Source organism: Rhinatrema bivittatum, chromosome 7, assembly GCF_901001135.1.
Source record: "Rhinatrema bivittatum chromosome 7, aRhiBiv1.1, whole genome shotgun sequence".
Lineage (NCBI taxonomy): Eukaryota > Metazoa > Chordata > Amphibia > Gymnophiona > Rhinatrematidae > Rhinatrema > Rhinatrema bivittatum.
Window position 1 is genome coordinate 250,085,919 of NC_042621.1, and position 24,374 is coordinate 250,110,292.

Consider the following 24,374-nt stretch of genomic DNA (forward strand, 5'->3'; position numbering starts at 1 on the left):
TGACAGGGAACTCCTAGCCATCAAGCTGGCTCTTGAAGAATGGCACCATCTTCTCGAGGACGCCCAACACCGTATCATTATTTATTCGGATCACAAAAATCTTAAACACTTTCACCATGCTCAATAGTTGAACACAAGGCAAGCTTGTTTGTCCTTATTCTTTGTCTGCTTCAACTTCAAACTGTGGTATTGTCCAGTTCTTAAGAATCTATGGGTAGATGCTCTCTCTCGCTCTTTCCAAACCAAAGACATCCCAGAGCCTTCCAAGCATATGATTGATCTCGCCAAGATCCTACTGGCTGTTTTCATGACTATCCCTCCAGGAAAGTCAGTCATTCCTTCCCAACTATTTATTTATTTATTAATTTTTCTATACCGACATTCGATTTGACATATCACATCGGTTTACATATAACATGATGTCTAAGGCCCGCCTTATAATGACAAGGTACATTGTAACAGATTAAATGCATAAACTGGCTAGGTACATATAACTGATTTCCAAAATAGTATATATGAAAATAGTATATATGAAAGTATATATGAAAAGGTATTAAATTAGGCTCATGACTCATGTCGCAGGTCAACCTGGATGGGCTCAAACCCTTGCAGTCCTTCAGCAATAGTACTGTTGGCCTCAAATGAAGCAAGATATCAAGGCCTACATTGATTTGTGCCCTACCTGTGCACAGCAGAAAACTCTGCAGGGCTGACCCTGGGGGTTGTTACTGCCATTGCCAGCCCCCAGGGAACCCTGGACCCACTTGTCCATGGACTTCATCATGGACCTCCCCATTTCAGATGGTGCCACTGTGATCTGGATGGTCATCGATCACTTATCAAATATCACTCACTTAGTGCCTCTCGTCTGCCCCAGAATTAGTGTGGCTTTTCATACTCCATGTGTTTTGTCTACATGGCTGTCCCAAGCATATCCTATCAGACCGAGGCATGCAATTCACCGCAAAATACTGGCACTCACTTTGTAAAAAAATTGGCATTATGCTGGATTTCACTACGCATACCATCCGCAAGGAAATGGACTGGCCAAAGGCACAAAATGAACATTCAACATCTTCCTTCATGCCTACGTCAATGAGCGCCAGGACAATTAGGCCACTCTCTTGCCTTGGGCAGAGTTATAACACAATACCCATGTCAATGCTGCCACCAGAGCTTTTCCATTACAACTAGTTTATGAGAAATAGCCATTACTTCCTCTACCTCTATCCATAACAATATCTTCACAAGTCGCCCAATTATCCATCCAGGAGTTACATGAGCTTTGGGTTCGAACCAATGCCCTCATTCAGAAGGCTGCAAACAGGGCAAAGAAAATCATGGATGCCTACAGAAGTCCAGCTCCACAGTTCCAAGTGGGCAAGAAAGTGTGACTGAGCACTTGACATATTTGCTTGAGAGTGCCTTCCATGAGTCTGACCCCCCACTACATTGGTCCCTTTAGCATAATTCAACAAGTGAAACTGCCACAAACACTGAAGATACACAACACTTTCCATGTGTCCTTATTCAAACCTTGTTCCTCACCTGGACCTCTAATGCACATCCAGAGCCTCAAGAAGTGAACAGTGACAACACCACCTATGACATTAAGGAAATCCTAGACTCACGTTGAAGAGGCAAAATAGTTGAGGACCTCCTTTCATGGAAAGAGTACGGCCTGGAGGAAAACTCTTGGAAGTTAGTCTCCAACATCTTAGATCACAACCTATTAAAGGACATCCATTTGTGACATCCCAAGAAACCACAAGCCTCAAGGAGAGGGCATAAGAGGGAGGATACTGTTGCGCTTGGTGGTCCGCGGAGAAGACCTGCGAACCACTGCACTTACCCCTTGGGCCGGGTCTCCGTGCTCATTCTCTGATGCTGCTGTGCTGCTCCTCTCTGTAACATGGTGGGAAGCCACACCGCAGAACGCCACCAATACCACCTGCACCTCCTAGGGCATGCATGCGCCTGACTTCCCCGGCTGTAAAGGGCCCATGGAGGGAAAGGCTTGGAGGTGCTTCTTGATGATATCACTCAGCAAGAGCTATAAAAGGCCTCTACAGACATCCCTTCAGTACCTCAACAACAGGTCTCCTACAGTCTCTGCAGTGTGAGCTGACTCAGCATCTTCCCAGCATTCCCAAGTTCCTGTTCTTTGTCCTGGTCTTCATTGCTTGTGGTCTTCATCTCATCCATCTGTCCTCGTGGTCAGTCTTCAATTCTTCTGCCTTCAGTGTGCCTTGCCTTCTGTTGGAGTAATTTTTGTTACTTTTGCTGAGGATGTATCTAGAGATAGGCCGTATGGATTCAGAATTTTCACCCAGACACAAATTAGTTTGAAAGCCAAAGGCCAACCTCTGAATGAACTCCTGTTTACTATCTTGCACTGTGAAATGTTTACAAACAGGCAAGGGTTTATTTGGTTATTCCACTAAGTCTATGATGAGAAAACTAGCAATTAACTTATACTAAAGCCTGAGAGAGAAAGTGAAGACCACAGAGCTGTGTCTGAAATCTGATAATAACTCAGAGGGAGGGAACACCACTACTTTCACAATTTTTACTGTATAAGGACAGACAGCGAGTGTGCCTGAGCCGATAAACAAAAAAACCCACCCGACCCTTTAAAACTGATCCCTTAGCTTCCCCCACCCTCCCGAATCCCCCCAAAACTTTTTACAAGTACCTGGTGGTGCAGTGGAAGTCCTGGGAGCGATCTCCCGCTCTCGGGCCGTCGGCTGCCACTAATAAAAATGGCGCCGATGGCCCTTTGCCCTTACCATGTGACAGGGTATCCATGCCATTGGCCGGCCCCTGTCACATGGTAGGAGTAATGGATGGCCAGCGCCATCTTTAAAAATGGTGCGGGCCATCCAGTGCTCCTACCATGTGACAGGGGCCAGCCAATGGCACGGATACCCAGTCACATAGTAAGGGCAAAGGGCCATCGGCGCCATTTTGATTAGTGGCAGCCGACGGCCTGAGAGCAGGAGATCACTCCCGGGACTCCCACTGGACCACCAGGTACTTGTAAAATGTTTTGGGGGGATTTGGAAGGGTGGGCGAAGCTAAGGGATCAGTTTTAAAGGGTCAGGGTGGGTTTAGGGATTGTTTTGGTGTGCCGTTTTTCTCGCCCTCCCCCAAAACGATAAGAGAACCCCACGAACAATTTCGTGGGGTTTTCCTATCGGTTTCAGGGAGCCCCCGATTTCTGACAATTTTGAAAATATCGTACGATATTTTCAATCGTCAGAAGCACGATTCCCATCCCTACCAAGTATAATCCCAGTAATTGTGTGTGGCTATTTGTGTAGGGGATAAGCTTGTAGGTTCAAGCCCCCAGGTATAATCCTAGTAACTGTGTGTGTTTATATGAGATTAGCCCCCCAGGTCAGAGCCCCTGGGCAGGATACCAGTGTGCACGGTCTGAACCCGAAACTCGTTCCATGTTGCTCCTTGTCCTCCTGCCCAGCCCTTGGACTGATCCCATGCTTTGACCTCGGTTTCCTTCTTGGACTTCTCTTGATTGCCGCCTGCCACTGACCACTGCCTGACCACTGACTTCTCTGTTTGCTACCTGCCAATGACCACTACCTGACTATCGGACTCCTCTTGTTTGCTGCCTGCCACTGACTTCTCTGCTTGCCGCCTGCCCTGACTAGCCTGTCTCTCACTGCTCCTGTTTGCCTCAACCATATCCACAGATCTTCGACTCATTGGCAGAGGACCCCACCTAAGACCTTCCGGCCCCCGGCACCTGAGGGCTCATCCTAAAGAGAACGTGGGCTGGTATAGGCGAAGCTCCAGTTGGGCCTCTGCCTCATCCAGCTCCGCCAGCTGATTGTGGGATCTGCAGGGCTCCAACCTGCAGGTTGAGCCAACTCCACCTCAATCCAAGGGTTCACACCACCAACAATGGAAATCAGACCTAATGAAGAAAGTAGAGAAGAACATAAGCAGTGACAAATTAGATGTACAAAAGTAAGCAGGTTAAGAGAATTTGAAAATAAGCTTGCCAGAGAGGTAAAAACAAGTAATACAAACTTTTTCAAGTACATTCAAAGTAAAAAGTTTATGAGGGAGTCAGTTGGGCCACAAGATGATAAAGGTGTGCTCACGGAGAACAAGGAAATAGCTGAAAAACTAAATTAATTCTTTGCTTCCATCTTTACCAAGGAGGATGTTGGGGACAAACCCACACCAGAAACATTTTTTGATGATGATGATGACTCTGAAAGATTAGATGGAATCACTGTGAAACTGGAGGATGTAATAACTCAGATTGACAGACTAAAGATTAACAAAGCACCGAGAGCTCTAAAGGAACACAAAAATGAAATTACAGACCTGTTTCTGGTGAATTACAACCTATTATTTAAAACAGCCATGATACCAGAAGACTAGAGGTTGACTAAGGTGACACCAATTATTACAAAAGGTAAAATAGTAACATAGTAACAATGGCAGAAAAGGACCGAATGGTCTGCCCAGCAAGCTTTTTATCTGGCACGCTGTGCAGGTTACCCCCATGTTTCTTTTAAGGGTAGCAACTGCCGCTCTGTGCAGTTATCCCTAAGCCATATGATAATCCTGTTACGACTGTCGCTGCCCAACGTCTCCACTCCCGCCCACCTTACCTTTTTTGTGATTCCTCCTGCGGTTGATGGATGTCTGGCTGCCGCGGCGTCTGCCTGCCATCCTCTCCGGCATCCCCGGTCCGGCTTGGGCGCTGCATCCCGCCATGTTGTCCAGGTACCATAGGGCGTGCACACTGCGCGGCCCTACTTCTTATTCTCTCTTTGGCGCGAACCTCAGGGGTGGCCCCCTGTGATGACATCACGTATCCCAGATACAAAAGCCTACACTTTTTGCTAGCTAAGCAAAAAAGATCATTCTCTGTCATTGGACCAATCTTATGGAACGCATTACCAGACTCTTTAAGATCCATATCCAACTCCAAACACTTCAAAAAATCCCTAAAAACACATTTATTTCAATCTGCTTTCCATATATCACACACTAAATAACATAACTACTTCTCCATCACACAGGGCACAACATTATTATATATTGATTTATTTTTTATGTAAACTATTCATTGTTTTAGATTTTTATTTTTATTATATATTTTTGTAATTTTGAGCTTTTATAATTTGATAATCTTTATGTTCTTTTAAATTTAAATCTTTATTTACATTTGTTTTTTATTTAGTTATGTAAACCGTTTTGATTAAACACTGTTTGTAAAGACGGTATACAAACACTTTTAAATAAAAATAAATAAATAAATTAGCAAGGATCGGGATCTCCTTACGGATGGGATTTGCTCTCCCTATCTAGCTACTCTGTCTCTCCAACTTTTGGACTTTATCCTAACGAGGTACCCGCTCCTCGAGGGCCTCTCTCATTTCTTTCAGGCCGCTATCAGGAACTGGTACTCGCTCCTCGAGGGCCCATGTTCCCTGACTCGCTGCCTGAACTTATCGCTTCTGCTTGGAAGAAACCGCTGCCTACATCATCAGTGAGTTACCAACTTTATTTCCTCAGAGCTGTTCTCTGGAACCAGGTACTCGCTCCTCGAGGGCCTGCCTCTATTCCAGCTTCTGTGTCACCTTCCGGTAGAAACCGCTGTGTGAGTAACTTTACCAACGAGGCTCTATACCAGAACTCTGTGTATGCTCCACTGTACTCACTATCTCAGTTTTCTCCACTACAGCACAGCCATAGAGGGAATCGCTGTTCCAGTATCCTGAGGAACCCTAAGCCCAGCCGGGCTTCATTTCTACTCACTACTGCTACATCTGGTGGCTTCTCAACTCTGTCTAATAAAAGATATAACTCTGTGTTGTGTGTCCCAAAGCTAAGCCTAACCTATGGCCCCTCTCGGACTTCCCCCGTGGGCGTGGTCAGCTGCCACAGTGTCCAAGGGTCCACCCAAAACCTTACAAACAATAACAAATCCATTAAGAAATGTACTGCTAGCAATATTTTTACTGGGTGGTGAGCCTTCTTGAAAATTCAGATTGTGCTGTTTGACATACTTTGCTTATGGACTTGGCTGTAGAAGTAATCTGGTGCTTTTTCCCTTATGTCTGTATATCAGTACCCCAGACCATAAAAGTCAGAGCTTGAGTAGGTTATCATCTGAATCCAATTCCTCTTTTCCTCCTGCTGTTGAAGCTGAGAGCAATGTTAAAGTTGCATCAAAAGCATCAAGGTTTAATGATTAAGGGTGGTAATCGCTGCACCAACAAGTTATGCCCATGCAGCCTTTTCTTCATTTCCATCCTCTAGCCTTTAGGGATCATCAATGTTTATCCTATGCCCCTTTGAATTCTTTGATTGATTTTTGTCTTCACCAACTCCTCCAGAAGGGCATTCCAGGCATTCCTCACTTTTCTGTGAAGAAATATTTCCTGATATTAGAACTGAGCCATCCCCCTGGAGTTTCATTTTGTGACCCCCCTAGTTCTACTGTTTCCTTTCCAATGGAAAAGGTTTGAGGTTCATGCATAAGGTATCTAAAGGTCTGCAACATATCTGCCTACATCTCCTCTTTTTCAGGGTGTACATATTCAGATCCTTTAGCTTCTCCTTATAAGTCTTCTGATACAGACCACACATCATTTTAGTCACCTTTCCCTGGACTGCCTCCATTCTAATCTTTTTGAGATACATCTCCAGAACTGAACACAGTACTCCAGGAGAAGCCTCACCAAGGGCACTATCACCTTTTTCTTACTGGTTATTCCTCTCTCAGTGCAGCCCAGCATTCTTCTGCCTTTAGCTATTGCTTTGTTACATTGCTTCACCATCTTCAGATTGCCATACGCTATTACCCCAAAATCCCTCTATTGGTCCATCAGTCTTTCACCCTTGATCACATACAGATCTTTTGGATAACTGTATCCCAGATGCATGACTCTGCACTTCTTGGCATTGAATCTCAGCTGCCAAATCTTCATCCACTCTTCAAGCTTTCTTAAGTCTCTTTTCATTCTCTTTACTCCTTCAGGCATGTTCACTCTATTGCAGATTTTAATATCATCCGCAAATAGACAAACTTTACCTTCTGCAATATCGCTCACAAAGATATTGAACAGAACTGGTCCCAATACCGATCCTTGTGGCACTCCACTTAACACAGTTCACTCTTCAGAGTATGTGCCATTTACCATTACATGTTGTCTCCTATCAGTTAATTAGTTTGTAATCCATGCCACCACCATGGTGCTCACTACCAAGCTTCTCATTTTATTCACAAGCCTCCTATGTGGGACCATATCAAAAGCTTTGCGGCAATCCAAGTAGATTGGATCCAATTTTCCAATTCACACAATCAAAAAAATCAATCAGATTTGTCTGACAGGATATTCTCCTGGTGAATCTATGCTGCTATTGATCTAGCAACTTACTGGATTGTAGATAGTTCACTATTCTTTCTTTCAGCAGAGTCTCCATTAATTTTCCCACCATCAATGTGAGGCTAACTGACCTGTAGTTTCCAGCCTCCTCTCTGCTACCACTCTTATGAAGCAGAGTGGAAGATGGTGTCACAATTATTGGGATCTGGGTATACCACCCCAGGAGTTGTGCAGGACTGCAAGAAAGGACCATCTAGCCAGTCCTTTCCCTCACAGGTTGAGCTTTTGGGTTCTGGGAGCCACCGGCATTACATCATGGTGATTCTGGACAGGCTGGAGCAAGGCTGGGAAAGCTGGAACAAAGAATAGGAACTGGGACAGGATACAAGCACAGACAGAGACAGGGATACTAGGCAAGAGCAGGATTCTGATGCAGGACAAGTCAGCTAATACAAGGCTGGACTGTGTAGAGCAAAACCAAAACAGAACAGGATTGGACAAGGACTAGGCAAGATAACACAGAACATAAAAGCCCAAAAGCAGCAAGGCTGGAGGCCCATAGGCCACTGGGCTATAGGCCCAAAGACCTGTAGGTACAGAGAGGCTAGAAGGCCACAAGGCAGTATACAAGAGTAGAGCAGGCCCAGAGGCCACAATGCAAGCCAAAGCCTAGAGTAGGCCACAAGGCAAGGAGCAAGGTACAAGAAGGCACAGAGGCCACAAGGCAATTAAGACCTAGGGTAGGCACAGAGCAAGGAAGGCCACAAGGAAAGCTATAAGACTAGAGCAGGCCTGAAGGCCATAAGGCAAAGCAAGGCCTAGGGTAGGTGCAGAGCAAGGAACAAGAAGGCACAGAGGCCCCAAGGCAAGCTACAAGACTAGAGCAGGCAGGGAGGCCACAAGGCAAAGTACAATGACAGAACAGGCCTGAAGGTCTCACTGCAGGAAACAAGATAGAGCAGGCCCAAAGGCCTCAAGGCAAAGTACCAAACACGAGTAGAAAGCATGGAGGCCACAACACAAGGTAGAAGGCTAGAATGGCCAGGTTAACTCCATGAAGTGGCAAGGTTGTTCTGGCAAGGCTGGATTACATAGGGCTGAGACTTGAGTGTGGTGTGAGCAATGAGGAGGAGCTTAGCAAGGCTGGTGGTGAGGCTTGCTAAAGGCCTCTCCAGATGAGGAGGAGTCATGGAAGGTAGACCCATGGCATGGAGAGGCTGCATAGCAGGTGAATCCGTGACAGTTGGAAACTCCAGGGGTAATCCTGAAAACTATAGACCAGTGAGCCTGATTTTGGTACCATGCAAAATGACTGAAATTATTCTTAAAAACAAAATTTCTTACTACATAAATAGACTTTGTTTAATGGGGGAGAGCCAACATGTTTTTTGAAAAAGGAATTTATTGTATTACCAATTTATTAGATTTTTGTTAGGGTGTAAATAAACATATGGATAAAGATTAGCCAGTTGATAATATATTTGGAGTTTCAGAAGACATTTGATAAAGTCCCTCATGAGAGATTCCTCAGCAAATTGGAAGGTCATGGGATTGGAGGCAGTGCCCTATTGTGGACTGGTAACTGGATAAAAGACAGGAAACTGCGGGTAGGACTAAATGGTCAGTTTTCTGAACGGATCAATGTTGTTAGTAGAGTGCCCCAGTGGTATCTATTGGCACCTTTTCTATTTAACATATTCATAGATGAGCTGGATAAAGGAATGATGAGTGAGATAACCACATTTGTAAATGACACAAATTTGTTTTGAGTCATTAAAATGGCAGGGGATTGTGAAGACATGCAGAAGGACCTTGTGAGACTAGGAGTCTTGACTTCTAAATGGCAGATGCTATTTTTTAATGTGGATAAGTGGAAAGTAATGCATGTAAAAACAAAAATAATCTCAACTACAAGTACATGATGCTGGATTCCGTGTTAGGAGTTACCACACTTTGGAATTCTTGTGGATAATACATTGAAAAATTCAGCTCAGTGTTTGGCAGTAGTCAAAAAGACAAATAGTATGTTTGGAATACAGAACAAAATTGAAAATATCATAATCCATGTGCGACCACACCTTGAGTATTGTGGGGGGTTCTGGTTGACCCATCTCAAAAAAGACACTATGGACATAAAAAAGTTACAGAGAAGGGTGACAAAATTGATAAAGGGGATGGAAAAGTTTCCTTACCTAGAAAAGCTAAACAGATTAGGTCTTTTTAGCTTGGAAAACAGATTCCTGAGAGGGAATTATGATTGAAATTAATAAAATCATGAGTGGGCACTTGGGCTAGGGACACGCCATGCAACTAGCAACCAGCAAATTTAAAACAAATCTTAGGACGTATTTTTTCAAACAGCACACAATCGTGCTTTGCAATCTGTCACCTGAGGACATGGTCAAGGCAACTAACATATGGGGTTCAAAAGAGGATTGGACAAGTTCCTGAAGGAAAAATCCATAACCACTTATTATCCAGAGAGACATGAGAAAGTCAGCGCTTATCCCTGAGAGTGAAATATATCAACTATTGGGAATCTGACGGGTAGTTGTGTGCCGGACTGGCCATTGTTGGAGACAGAATGCTGGGCTCGATGGACCTTGCTCTGACCCAAATGGCACTTTTCATGTTCTTAGGTTCATATGACAGTAAATAATGGATCTGACCCTCATTTTTTTGTGCCTGTACTTAAATGTTAGTATTTCAATTGGAGGGGTAGGGGAACTTCATACACACTATTAACCTTTCAGACACATTTCCTTTTTTTGAGCAATAGCCACAAACCGTATTCATAAGCTTCTCTTCTCTGTAATGCAAGGCAGACCTGTTAAACAATATTAATATTTTGAGAAAAACACAATCTTGATATAGCTAAAGACAGTATTTTTTAAGCCCTTTATTACAAGCTCAGCATAATTTAAAGTAAACAAACAGGCAGCAAACGGGCACATCTCAGCAGAAGTTTGCTGGCTGTGTTAATTAATTGAGGCCAAGGGACTTGCACTGCTCCACTGACTCAGTATGATTTCCCAGGACACATTGCAAAATGAGTTGACTCTTCTCCAGAGATTACTTTCTGGCTAAATTGTTTTAAATAACTAAATTAAAAAGAAATTAGGCCTAACGTACACAGTACAGTCATGCCAGGTTAGAGCTTCCATGTTATATTTTAATTTAGAAACATAGAGTATAACGGCAGATACGGGCCGCAAAGCCTATGTAGTCTTGAAATAATGCAGTATTCAAAGAACAGGTGCATGTGTGTTTGAACCATTCACTTTTATTTGCATGTTAAAAACAGCCAGTGTGATCCGACAAGCTGAAATAAAAATGGTAGTGTAATTAAAAATTACATAATTGTCAAGAACAGCTATGTGAACAATTTCTGCCATAAACCGTAGCCACATTTGCTTCACCGTTTGCACTTGCACCTAATAAATAACTGCTCCCAGGATGGGAGCACACAAAGAACAGAAATGTTGGATGGATGATTTCTGAGTGCATTCATTAAAAATAAACTACTTTCATACATGCTAAACAAGTGGATACTTAAACTGGCATTTGGCTAGGATTTTGACCTTTGAAAGGAAGTTTTTTTAATTCCTGAGCCGACCCCGTTGCGGAAAGACCTTTTCATGAAGGACTTCTGTAGGAAAGGCTTCAGAAAAGCCAGCTCTTCGCTCCTGTCGGCCTCGGCCAGGCAGCTGTTCAGCAGGACGAGGCAGTAATCAGACTTCCGGGAGAGCTGGCAAGAAACAGAACCGGGATTATAGCTCTGAGCATCGGCAGCACTTGAAGTAATGCTTCTTGGTCTTTCAGTTAAGATCCAAGGACAGGGTCTGAGAATCTGAGGACAGTCCCTGCGGGGTCTTTTGACTGAGATTTGAGAAAATGTAGGCGGGGGTTGGTTAGTGCCCTGTAACACGACTCCCCTGGGGACACGATTACGTTATAACCGTGACCAAAGCAGAAGAATTAAACCTTATTTTTTTCAATGTATTAATATGCTAAGTGATAGTTATTCATGTGCTAGACATACAGACTTTGATGAGTTCCTTAGAGAAGAAATGTCCATAGTTGATCATCATCATTGATGAGGCCATAATTAGTTGTTTTTTTACACTCTAAAATGAACAATTTCCCAATTTAAAAACATTATTTATCTCAAATCAAAACATAATTTTGTAGCTACATACCAGCGCTACCAAGGGGAGCAATTTTTAAGGGGGAGATTTTTGGCATGTGGCATAGCGCAGAGCAGAGCAGCCCCTGCCATCTCCACCCTTTCATAAAATAACCTTATTTACACAGATGATAACAATAATGGATAAGAACGGCAGGGGACATCTATTTCCCTTATCTCTGGGAGACGTTTACCTTACACCACATACCTAGCACAGAAAAAATAACCCAGTAAATCCTTACCAAAAATGAAAGAGCCTAACTTTCAAAACAGTCTGCAGTTCACTATTTTTGTGTGTAAGTGGATGCACAGAGATTTGTTAGTATTTTGTAAACTGTGGTGGGGGCTGCACAGTTTATAATGTACCACATATTTCTATCCTGAGATCATGCACTTATCTCATAGCACTTCCTTATATTTGTAATACAGGACCACATTTTTTTCTCTACCCATTAAAAAACAAACAAACATGCATATTTTACATGAGAAATAATTGTAAGAATTTGCATGTAATAACAGAATTAAACACAGTATGTTTTACAGTATGTGTGTTCACTGTTATGTAAATACTTAGCTGTGTACATACTTGGAATCACCAATTCACCAACACCACCACCACCACCAATTCACCAACACCACCACCACCAGCTCTAGCACTTCACCCAAACCTCCTACCCAAAAAATGCAGATAAAAGTCACTTCCAACTTCAATTGCATGAGTCAATTAGCAGGTGTAAAAGTATTCGGACAAGTTTGGTAACATATATCCGTATCTCTCTTTCAAAATAGCAACTCGAGAATGTACTTATGATCCCTGCCCTAGAACACCCTTAGACCACCCATTTATCACTGTTAAAGTTTTCAAACAATATTGCAAGTACGCACTTTCTCATGAGGTATATATAATATCATATATGTGAGTACTTGCTACTTACGCACATATATTCTAGCCCGGATTTTATATGCCCTGTGCGCATAAAATCCAGGCTGTACGCACATGGCCAGGCCTTGTGCGCGCCAAGCCAATTTTCGAAGAGGCCCGGCCACTAACGTAAAGCCCGGTACATGCACAAGTGCTGGGCTTCTTCAAAAGGGGCGGGCCGGGGGGGGGAGTGTTCTGGGCGAGGAGGGGCGGGGGATGGGCTGGGACAGCGCCATTGTTCACTGTCCCAAAGACCTGGCTGCCGGCACACACAACTTACTTCAGCTCGGGAGCTGAAGTAAGTTGCGCAACAAAGAAAAAAAAAGAAAAAGGTAGGGTTTAGGGGTAGAGAGGAGAGGGGAAGGGAGGTTATGTAGGGGGGTAGGGATGTTCCCTCCTTAATTGGAGCAGGGAGGGAACTGGGGAAGGCCGGAATTCGTTGCCGCACAGAAATTACAGAAGTCGTGTCCCCCCCTTGCGCGCACCATCCGCACATACGCACGCGGCCCATGTATTTTATAACACATGGGCGCGCAGATGCACTTTATAAATTCTACCCCATACATTCTATTTCTTTGTGTGCAACTTCTGTAACTGAAAATTCACTTGAAAATAAACAATTTTCCAATCTGTTTGTCTGCAGATTGATTTCTTTCCTCCAATCGCCACTTATTCACCATCTTCTTTTAGTTTCATCTTTGCCTCTTTATTCGTCCTGGCGTCCTCCTTTTTTCTTTTTTATTTCAGTTCTCTCTCTTTGAGTGAGCTTTTTACATTTTCTCTTCCTTCTCTATGCTTTCTTCTTCCTGCCCATTCCTCCATCTCCATTCCCCCACTTCCTCCCACACTCTGTCCTTCTGTACCCCATCCCCAAGAGCGGACTGCAACCCTCTGAGACCATAAAAGAATTTTGTGCTCTTCGAGGCCGGAATCTTACCCTGCTAGCTCTTCCACAGTCCCTTTTTTCCCCAGGGTCAGCATCTTTTGTTGATAGGAGGAAAGATCTACTTTCAGGGCCCATGGTGCTAAGGGTACCTTTACTTCTGATATCACTTTCTCCCTGAGAGAGGGGTACTTTTATCTTGACTGGGTGTGCTGTGTTGCCAATAAAAGACGGGAGTGACTTTGCTAGTGTCCAAAATTAAACTCTTTACTGATTCAATAGAATCAGATGAAAATGGCACACATATCACTGAATCCACGGTACCACAGCTTTGTCTTTTTATAGTCTCTTCCTCTGTCTGTGCAGGAATCTTTACACGTTCAACAAGGGAGATTTCCACCCTTCTGGGTTAGGTTTTATGGAGTTCCCAAGTGGTCAGGGCATCCTTGAGATGGGCAGGAAAACCCCTTCCAAGCTGGGCAAAAGTCCTACCTTGGCACAGAGGGTCTCAACCTCTCTCCATCCAGGGGATGAAGACTCTGGATGAGTGTCCTCAAAGGCCTTTATGGCTCTTTTACTCAGTTAGCAGATCTTCAGGATCTTTTAGATTCTTTTCTCAGTTCAGTATCTCCTCTGGATCCCTGATGGGAGGGATGCCTGGATGCAGCTGACTCACCCTCCTCCAATGCAGGAAGGAAGAGACAGCCAAAACAATCTTCCTCCTGGATCTTTTAATCTAATGACCTTTTTCCCTTAACTGATATTAACATCGGAGTTACTCCTTGTAGCACATCACCACCACAGATGGACAGGTCTCTCCTATCCCTGGGCATCCCAGATTCAGTGTTCCCTGTGCCCTGGATCTAAGAAAGGCCCAGGTGTTCACTAAGGATCTTACCATGAAAAATCTCAAATTCCTAAAAACAACCCAGAGTGGTGTTTCAACCAGGTAATGAGTAGACTGGAAGGGGAACACCCCCAACCCTGGTTAGTATCTCCAGGCAGGGTTTGCCTGGCTCTTCTGACTGAGCCTGAAAAAACAACAAAGGCAAAAGCTCCAGTCTACCTCCTAACTCTAGATGATCCATAAGGGATAAGAAGATAAGGACATGCCATACTGGGTCAGACCATGGGTCCATCAAGCCCAGCATCCTGTTTCCAACAGTGGCCAATCTAGGCCATAAGAACCTGGCAAGTACCCAAAAACTAAGTATATTCCATGTTACTGTTGCTAGTAATAGCAGTGGCTATTTTCTAAGTCAACTTAATTAATAGCAGGTAATGGACTTCTCCTCCAAGAACTTATCCAATCATTTTTTAAACACAGCTATACTAACTGTACTAACCACATCCTCTGGCAACAAATTCCAGAGTTTAATTGTGCATTGAGTAAAAAAGAACTTTCTCCAATTAGTTTTAAATGTGCCACATGCTAACTTCATGGAGTGCCCCCTAGTCTTTCTATTATCGAAAAGAGTAAATAACCGATTCACATCTACCCGTTCTAGACTGGCCATAGACTCTCAGGAGAGAGCTGTTATAAAACCTTTCAGGGGGATGGCCATTCTCAGACCCCACAAAAGGAGGGGCTGAATTTAAATAGTAACATCCCCTCAAATGCTAACCTGTACTATCTGACATTTCCTAGGGCTTACAGGTAACCTGACAGAATGGTCACTTGACAGGATGGTCAAGTTACACTTCAATTCTCATTCTCTTTCTCCTCCATTATCTCTCTGGATACCTCCCTACTCACACTACCATCACCAAATCCAGAGTCCTCTTTCTTTCATCTGTCATCCCCAGTACTCCCTCTCTCTGCCTCCATTCCCAGCCATATTTCTCTGTCTGTCTCTCCTCCAACACAGGTCCTTTCTCCCTTTCCTTCTATTCTGGAATCAATCCCCAGTACTCTCTGTCCTCTCTTCCCTTTTCTCTTCTCAACTTCCATCTCTCATTTATCTTCTTTTCATTGCCATCTCTTCTCTTCTCAAGAGGTCTATGTCTGGTGCCCGGATCTTGCCCCAGTAATGTGACTGGGGCAAGGTCAGGTAGATGCCATTTTTCAAAATGGCACCAACCGGACCCAGCACTAGGGGCACCCCATTATGGGATCCTTTTCAACATTTTGGCCATTGGGATGTGGGACCATGTCAGCCCTTATTTTTATGGAAAGAGGGGTGGGGGACATTTTATTTAAGCAGGCAGGGTTGGAGGAAGGACATCATTGTGCAAATACTATATTACATTTTTTACATTTGGTGATTGGTGCCACCTCAAGTGGTGGCCCCAGGGTGAGCAGGGGGTCAGCTTTGACCCCCTGCTCAACTTTTTCTTTTTTGGCACAGGTCTATTTTTTTTATGATATGATTCTTTAAATTTAACATGGGAGCCTCGGGTCCCGCGTTAGAGCCCCGAGGCTCCCGCATTAGATTACCATTTCCCAGGGAGGTGTTGTTAACTTATCGCAGCTGACAACTTTCTAAGTTGGCCGTTATAAGTTATTAACTTCAACTTGCTTATTAATGAGCAGCTTTGCAAAATTCATGCATGAAAAATGCATACAAAGTAGCTCATTGTAATAGGGATGGGAATCTGGCCATGATATATGCTGTTTAACATGTGTTAGAGCCCTATCTCAGCTTGATGCATCTCCTAGTTAGTTAGGAGAATTCTGGGGATGCAACTAGGAGGAGTTGCGTTAGTTGGCTAAGGCCAGGATTCATCATTCCGTGCGGAATGATGAAGCCTGTGCTAAAGGGGGCAGGGGGGCGAAGGAGGGGGTGGGCGGGCAATAGCCCGCAGCCAATTGCACCATGGCGGTGCGATTTCGCGTGCCTCGGTGCAGCCAGCTGCAGGCTATCACGGGCATAGCACCACCATAAAAGGTGGTGCTGCCGCCGACTCCTCCCTAACTCCGCTCTGACTCCTCCCCTCCACCTAAATTTAATATTACTGCTGCAAAAAGGCCCTTTTTGCGTGTGATAGGGCCTTATCGTGTGCGGTAAGGCCCTATCGCACTTAATAAGTCCTTAGAAAATAAGCCCCTAAGTTATCCAGCAAACTCCAATATTCAAAGTTAGCAGGCTAACTTAGCCAGCCAGCTATAATAATACAAAAATATGTAAGAGATAGACAGCAAAGAAGGTATGGAAATATGAGGAGGGATCTAGCAGAGATCAAGAAATTGTATGGAATCTGGCAGCTAAGATTTAATGCTAAAAATTAAAGGGCCGGATTTTAAAAGGGTTACGCGCACAAGCCCCGGGACGCGCGTAAGTCCCGGGGCTTGCAAAAAGGGGCGGTCGGGGGCATGGCCAGGGGGCGTGGTGTCGGATCGGGGGCATGTTCGGGGGCATATGGGCGGTCTGGGGGCGTGGCCGAGTGCCCCGACACAGCGGCCTGTGTCGGGGCCTGCCGCGCCGGCGCGCATAAGTTACTACTGCCCAGAGGCAGTAGTAAGTTTTCGGATAAAGGTAGGGGGGGGGTCTAGATAGGGCCGGGGGGTGGGCTAGGTAGGGGAAGGGAGGGGAAGGTGCGGTGGGGTGGAAGAAAAGTTCCCTCCGAGGCCGCTCCAATTTCGGAGTGGCCTCGGAGGGAACGGGCAGCGCGCGCAGGGCTCGGCACGCGCAAGTTGCACAAATGTGCACCCCCTTGTGCGCACCGACCCCGGATTTTATAAGATACGCGCGGCTATGTTTGCGCCGGATGTGTGAACAAAAGTATGCGCGCTGTCTTTTAAAATGTACCCCAAAGAGAATAACTTTCAAAACCATTTGTGTGCATCATTTGCATATGTAAATGGGTGTTTGCAAAGTTACTATTGTATTTTATAACCTGTGCAGAAATGATACGCTGAGGTTATGTGCATGTAAAAACCATGAGCCGCACAAATTTGGACTTATCCAGATAAATGGCAATTATTTGGCTAAGTAGATGGACAACTAGGGCATTTCAGACTTTTCCAGCTAAATGGTGCCTGCTGCTACTTAGCCGGATAAGTGTGCGCATTTAGGGCCAGATTTTAAGATCTACGCCTGATTTTATAAAATGCGCACGCAGCCAATTTCGGAGTGGCCTCAGAGGGAACTTTCCTTCTTCCCCTCCCTTCCCCTCCCTAACCCGCCCCCCAGCCCTACCTAAAACTCCCCCCTTACCTTTATCTGATAAGTTGCGCCTGCCTCCGGGCAGGCATAGGTTACGTGCGCTAGCCAACAGCCGGCCCGTGATCCCGGGTATAGTGACAAATGGCCGCTGTGCCTGGAGGCTCTGGTCCCGCCCCACCCCGGGACATTGCGTCGCCGGGCCTATGCAAAATAGGCTCGGTGCGCGCAGGAGCGGATTCTCGGGGTTACGCGTGTATATTACGCACGTAACCCTTTTAAAATCCGCCCCTTAATATACACCACACATTTGTACTTCATATTTTTAAAAGATATGAAATTAGATTTTACTTGCATTAATTAGATGCTTTTACGCAACCCCCTCCCTCCCATAAGTTTGCTTTTACATGTTTAAATCAGGGGATTTTATAACATGCATACAGCAATGACATAACCAGTTTTACCAATTTGTCATCCAGTTTGCCCAGTCCATCTGCAACTCATGAAGATCCTCTTGGCTCTTCAGCCTGAAGTTTCCCCATTTCCCCATTTTCCCCAGACCCACTACCCAGTCATTTTTTCACTTTTAAGATGTTTATGATCACTTACAACAGATATTGAATAGCAGTAAATATACACAAGCGTCACTTTGGCAGATTGCAAAATAGCAAAATGCTGGCCCCTCCCCAGAATGCCTCTGGCCCGCCCCTTTTTTACACATGCAAATGTGCTTGTGGACCCTGATTTATGCGTGTATTTTGTGGGTTTTTAAATAGCATACCTTGCATATATTCTATTTTATTCATGCAAGTGCTAATTTGAAAATGTGCAACATTTGAAAATGTACCTTATAGGATGCAAGAATCCAAGGGAGAGGTACAGTATTAGAAGTGCAATACTTCTAAGTACAAAAGAAGAATGGGATCATCAAATCTAATGATCTTAAGGTGGTCAAACAAATGGGTAAAGCGATAGTAAAAGTCAGAAAGCTGCTTGGCTGCATAGGGAGAGGAATGATCAGCAGAAAAAGGGAGGTGATATTGCCCCTGTATAGGTCCCTGGTGAGAACACATTTGGAATCCTGAGTATAATTCCAGAGACCGCAAAAGGATTTGAACTGGTTGGAATTGGACCAGAAGGTGGATTCTAAAATGGTCGGTGATCTTCATTCTAAAGCATATGGGGACAGGCTTAAAAATCTAAATATGTATACCCAGGAGGAAAGGTGAGATAAGGGAGATTTAAATACCTTCAAGGTTTCTGTACACAGGAGGTGAGCCTCTTCCAAGGGAAAGAATGCTCTAGAACGAGGGGTCATGGGATAAGAGTGAAAAGGGGTAGACTCAGGAGTAATCTTAGGAAATATATCTTTACAGAGTAGTAGATGCATGAAACAGCTTCCCCATAGAGATGGAGGAGGCAAAAACAGTATCTGAATTCAAGAACGCCTGGGATAAATGCAGAGGATTTCTGAGGGAGAGATGGGAATTGTAAAGCTAAATTAGTTGGGCAGATGGGCAGACTAGATAGAGCATACGGTTTTTTTCTGCTGTCAAGTTTCCCTGTTTCTGTTTGTCTCTTTTACCATCTTTTTCTATGCTGGATGTGAACTAACTTGCCTGTAGCCCATTGTCCTGTGGTAGAATTATCAGTCTCTCCTCTTGAGGTTTAAGTTTATCTTTCCTTAGCCATTCCTGTGGCAGGTTTTGATCCACGTGTAATTGCTGAAGTAACTCTCAGTATTTCCAACTGTATTTGTGCTTTTGCCAGTTAAGTTTTTTTATTTCCTGGTCTAGCTCTTTACAGAGTTTTATCTTTTGTTTTGCAAATTCTGTTGCTTCTTCCTCCAAGTGCTCTTATGATTCTCACATATTCCTTCTGTTTGTCAGAATGCTTTTCAAAGGATGGAGGCCATTCTGGCCATTTACTTTCATACTTCATTTCTTCGTGAATATTTGTGTCTGTTGATTCTGTTAAGTATTCCTACAGGCCTAAGATGGAAGCTCTATGAAAGTCACTTTTAGGAGTAATAGGCAAAAATGTTTTTGTTTCTTTTTTTTTAATCGTTGTAGGGGGTGGGCTATTTCAGGTGCATCCCAAGATTGTATTTTTTTGTTTTGTTTTGTTTCATTTAATTTAAAAACAAAAACAAAAACAGAACCCGCCCCAACCCTTCCTGTTTATTAAAATATTCAGTTGACCCCCACCCCAGCCCACTATCCTAATGCCCTCGGGACGCACCAAAATTTCCCTTGTGGTCTAGCAGGCTAGCCTACTCTAATTTGAAAAATGTTACAGGCTGCTCAATGCCCCTATCATGTGAGAGGGGATGCCAATGGCAGCGGTAGCCCCAGTAACAAGATAGAGGCAAAAGGCGAACGCGGGAGGACGCTCTTGGGCTCCTCTGCTAGACTATCAGGGAAATTATGGTGGGTCCTGTTTTGTTTTGTTTTTTAAATGCGACATAACTAATGCATGGCGCTCATCAATCACTGGTCAATACATCTCAGTAGGAAGAATTTTTATTGTAGATACTGTTATGGAGTCTCAGTTTAGTGGACTCTTGGGCCGACCTGCAGGAGACTGGGAAAGGTGGTCAATGTCTCTAGTATGTGGCAGGCCGGGAGGCAGATGTTCAGACAGGACGTAGAGGTGCTCTTCACCCTGGAAGCTGGTACTCCCCCAGGAGGAGCCCGTAGGAGCCCAACCACTAGGACTTAGGTGGCTTCACCCTCGGAAGCCGAAGCCCCCCCCCCCCCCCCGGGAGGAGCCCATAGGCGCCCGGCCGCTGGGACTTAGGCGGATTGTGGATCAGGACTGGAACTGGAACCAGACTAGGACAGTAGATCACTGCTGTAATGGGGCTCGGGTTCTGGAACCAGGCAGGAACTGTAGCAGGACTCGGGTACTGGAACCAGGCAGGAACTGAGGCAGGACTCGGGTACTGGAACCAGGCAGAAACTGTAGCAGAGCTCAGGTACTGGAACCAGGCAGGTACTGTAGCAGGCAAGCAGGAACGGAACGAATAGCAAGACAGGTCACTCCGGGGCACAACGCAACAGGGAACCGGGAGGTAAACCCGTTGCAAGGCAAAGACTGAGTATCCGCGGCCGGCTTATCAAGGCCGCGGCGTCTGACATCAGGAACTGGGAGGAGTCACCGCTGGCGGGAAACGGCCTAGAAAAGCGTCCAAGTGGCGCACGCGCGCACCTAGAAGCAGGGCGTCCATGGGAGGCTTCCCGGCGGTGCGGCCCCCGCGGGGACGGCACCAAACAGGGCGCAAACCAGGCCTCCAGAGGCGGGAGTAGGTCCAGGAGCACGGAGGTAAGGGTCTGGTCGCGGCACTCGCGGCCAGAACCGCAACAGATACAGACACATCAGTGGTGTGCATTGATCATAAATATCATGGGATTTTTTTTTTTTCAACAACATTTTACTTTTTTGGCCCTCACCCAAAAAAATGTTTGAAAAAAACCTCAAAATTGTGTTTTTTTTCACCCCATGAAATGAAATAAAATAGGAAATATTGTTGGTATTTCTACTTTCGTTTCAGACAACTGCTTACCTCTAGTAATTTTCAAAAGGTGTTACACACATGAGTTTTTGAAAATTACTACTTTTACGCACATAACTTCTTTGAAAATTAACCCCAAAGGGCAAATGAGATGTGAGCTTTTGGGTCCTGTACACAGGTTTTCCCACCCAGGAGTTACATATTTGTAACTCCTGGGTGGGATTCCTGTTTGGGCACCCAGGAGTGCCCAAACAGGAACCCTATTTTCCATTGTAAAAGAGCCTGAAGATGAGGAAAATATGACTTAGATGGTTTTTGACCGTTTTAGTTACATTTCAGGATGGAACCGTGGTGATTTTGTGAAATGGGACAGTATTTAAAGATGGCTGCCATTCCCGCCAAGGCGACACCTGAGAGGCAAAAGTGTATGAAATCAAGCATAAGAAATATTTCACTACAGTCTTATCTAGTGCTGGCCAATCTATATATAATAGCATAGGATGCCAAGTCAGTGCACGAATCACATTCGTGATATATGTTTTAGGACTTGTAAAAGCATGAGCAACAGAGTGCAGCTTAGAAGGAGCAATGGAGAACAGTGCCTAGCTGTGCAGAGTTCCATTTCACTGAAAAAAGAACTTTTTACTCAAACCCTGACTTTGCTTTCCGTAGCAGCACCCAAATCAGGATCGTTTGCGATTGGGAAAGACGTTTTGCGATCCTGTCATGTGGGACTGCCTTGCTGAGATTGAGACTGAGAGCAGCTAATATGGGATGGGAGGTGTCATCAAGTGCCACATTACTAAGGCCCTACTGCACTCATGCTTGCTGCTACCATGCTACCTGCCAGTATGACAAAACCACTGGATGATGACAGAGTGATGGTGGCAGAAGTCGAGGAGAACTAGTAGATGAAGTGAAACATTATCCCAAGTTCTGTCATCTGGCAAAGGAGCAGGGGATGCTTCCTAGAGGCCCTATGGCTGTGAAACCCATTGTCACATTATTATACCAAATCTGTTTGTGGAGGTTGCTGGAACCAAGAAGGATTCTGCTAAGGATGCCAGGGCCGTGTCTGCCCCACAGTGGTTTATCTTTTTTTTTTTAATTTATTTATTTATTCAATTTTACAACTTATACACAAAGAATCCTTTGCATTCAATCAGGAGAAATATTCAAAAGAAAAATGTTACACCACATTAGTTGTAATATACAACTATTTTTAAACGAAAATGTTTATCCCCTTTATTCTAGGTAATATGGGAAAGGAACAGGGGAAAGAAAAGGAGTAAAGAAAAATTTAAACTAGTACTCTGTTAACAAACCCATTCACAGTGGTTTATCTGTGTTATTATCATTATCATTGTGATGGAGAAGGATGTGGCATTGGCTGAGGTGGAGAAGACCATGCTGGAAGTGCTTTGGGATGTGTTTGAATATCAGAGTTAGCCGGTTAACATATGCGACTAACTCCACTCTTCTCCACAACATCTCCTGCCCACCCCCAGAATGTCCCCATCTTATTCTGCTAAATTCTAGCCGGGATTTAGCTGGATAAGGGTTGATTATAGCTAGATAAGCCATTTAGACTGATAACTATTATGTTATCTATCTAAAGGGCTTTTGAATATGGACCTCTGTATGGCTAAGATTTTCCCATATGTTCCTGGGGAAATTTTATCAGATTTGTTATGTCTCTACAAGCGTGTCCACCAGCTTATTAGTTAATGTTGGTGAGTGGACTGAATCCATCTGGGAGAAGGGAAGGAAATCAACCTGAGGAAACTTATGACCTGCGGGGATTGTAACTGGGGTACTGTGTAGAAGTGCACCAGTGCAGAGACTTTGTTTGAACTTTGGCAGATTTTATTTGCTTTTTCCTTTTCTTTACTGTACAATTAACTACCTCAGGGACAATCTTTTCTTTGGATGATCATGTGCTTAGTAGAAAGATCCTACTTTTTCAAAGACTGAACTTTAAAAGAAAATATAACAGTTTGACATTTTGTGTGTTGCTATGTTGTGCTTTCTTTTAGGTCTCATCAGAGGGAGACCCAAACTTCTGAGTCATTATAAAATTCCTCGGTGTAGAAGCCTGAGTTGTTCTTATGGGTGTAAGGAACCCTGGTTTCCTTACCATAGGAAAGTACCAACTAGCTTGGGAGTTTCAGAAAGATTTATTAAACAGTGGGTTGGATTCTACTCCCCCATGTGGGAGACTGAGATGGTGTTGCCTTATTCTTTTTCACCACAAGGCACCATTTTAGGTTGTGGGATTTTTAGTTAGTTTTCCTGGAGGCAAGAGCTCTCTGCCTTCTGTCTGTTAATATTTGTAACTTAATGAAAAGAGAAGTTAGTGGGTTTTTCCCTTAAAGCCAGACACACAGACTGACTTATTTGAAGCTGTGTTTACTCTTTTTGTCCACATTTTGAGATTTTCCCTGTGAGAGGCTTGGTACCCCTTCGGAAATGATTGGGGTATCCCTGAGCAAGGTTAGAAGAAGGGGGTAGGGAAGACTCTGGCAGTGTTCTATCACTCCTTCAGGGTATACACCTGTAGGTGACCCGGTGCAGAGGAGTTCTGACCTTCAGTTGTTTTTCTATCAGTAACTATCTCCTCATTTTTGAGACAAAGAAGTTTTTTTCCAACCTTCCTGTCTGTTTATTTTCCTTATTTTTTAAGTAAAAGATTTGTGGTTTTCCAACTGGAACTGAGTGCCCTTGGTACCAGAGAATCAGTTTCTAGGGATATGCAAGAGAAAAAAAATTGTTTTCATTTTCAGTTCATTTTTACACAGTTTGGATTTGTGGTTGTTTGATTCATGTTCATTCATAAGAAAATCACATATAAAATAATTAAAAAAGAAAACTCCAAAATGACCAAAAAACAAAAATCAGGCTGCCTGCCTGACAGCCTGAAAAAATGCTGTGGCCGGGATCCACCTGGCCCCCATTTACCAGGTCTGGTGGGGATCTGCCAGCTCAAGCCCAAGCTGAAGCCTCGGCCTTACATAGACCAAGAGTGCAGTAGGTCGTTATGACCTCAACCTACTCAAGAATGAGGCTTTGGCCTACCCTGGAGGCAAGGTCTTGAGGCCTAGATTGAGGCCTGGACCCAGGACTGATGCAGAAACCCAGCCCGGGGGCCAGGTCTCGATGCCAGGCCTTGGCCAGGAGGCAGGGTCCTGATGCCGGGATCTCAGCCTAGGGTCAGGCCCAGGGTCAGGTCCAGGCTTTGAAGCCCAGGCCTGGGAATCTCTTTTTGGTCCTCTTCCTTCTTTGGCACTTGCAAGCAAAATGACCACCATCAGCTGGGGTCGTGTCAAAGAAGGAAGAGGACCAAGAAGAGCCTCCTTTTGGGATCTGAGGCGCAGGGGGTTAGGGGCCACTTTG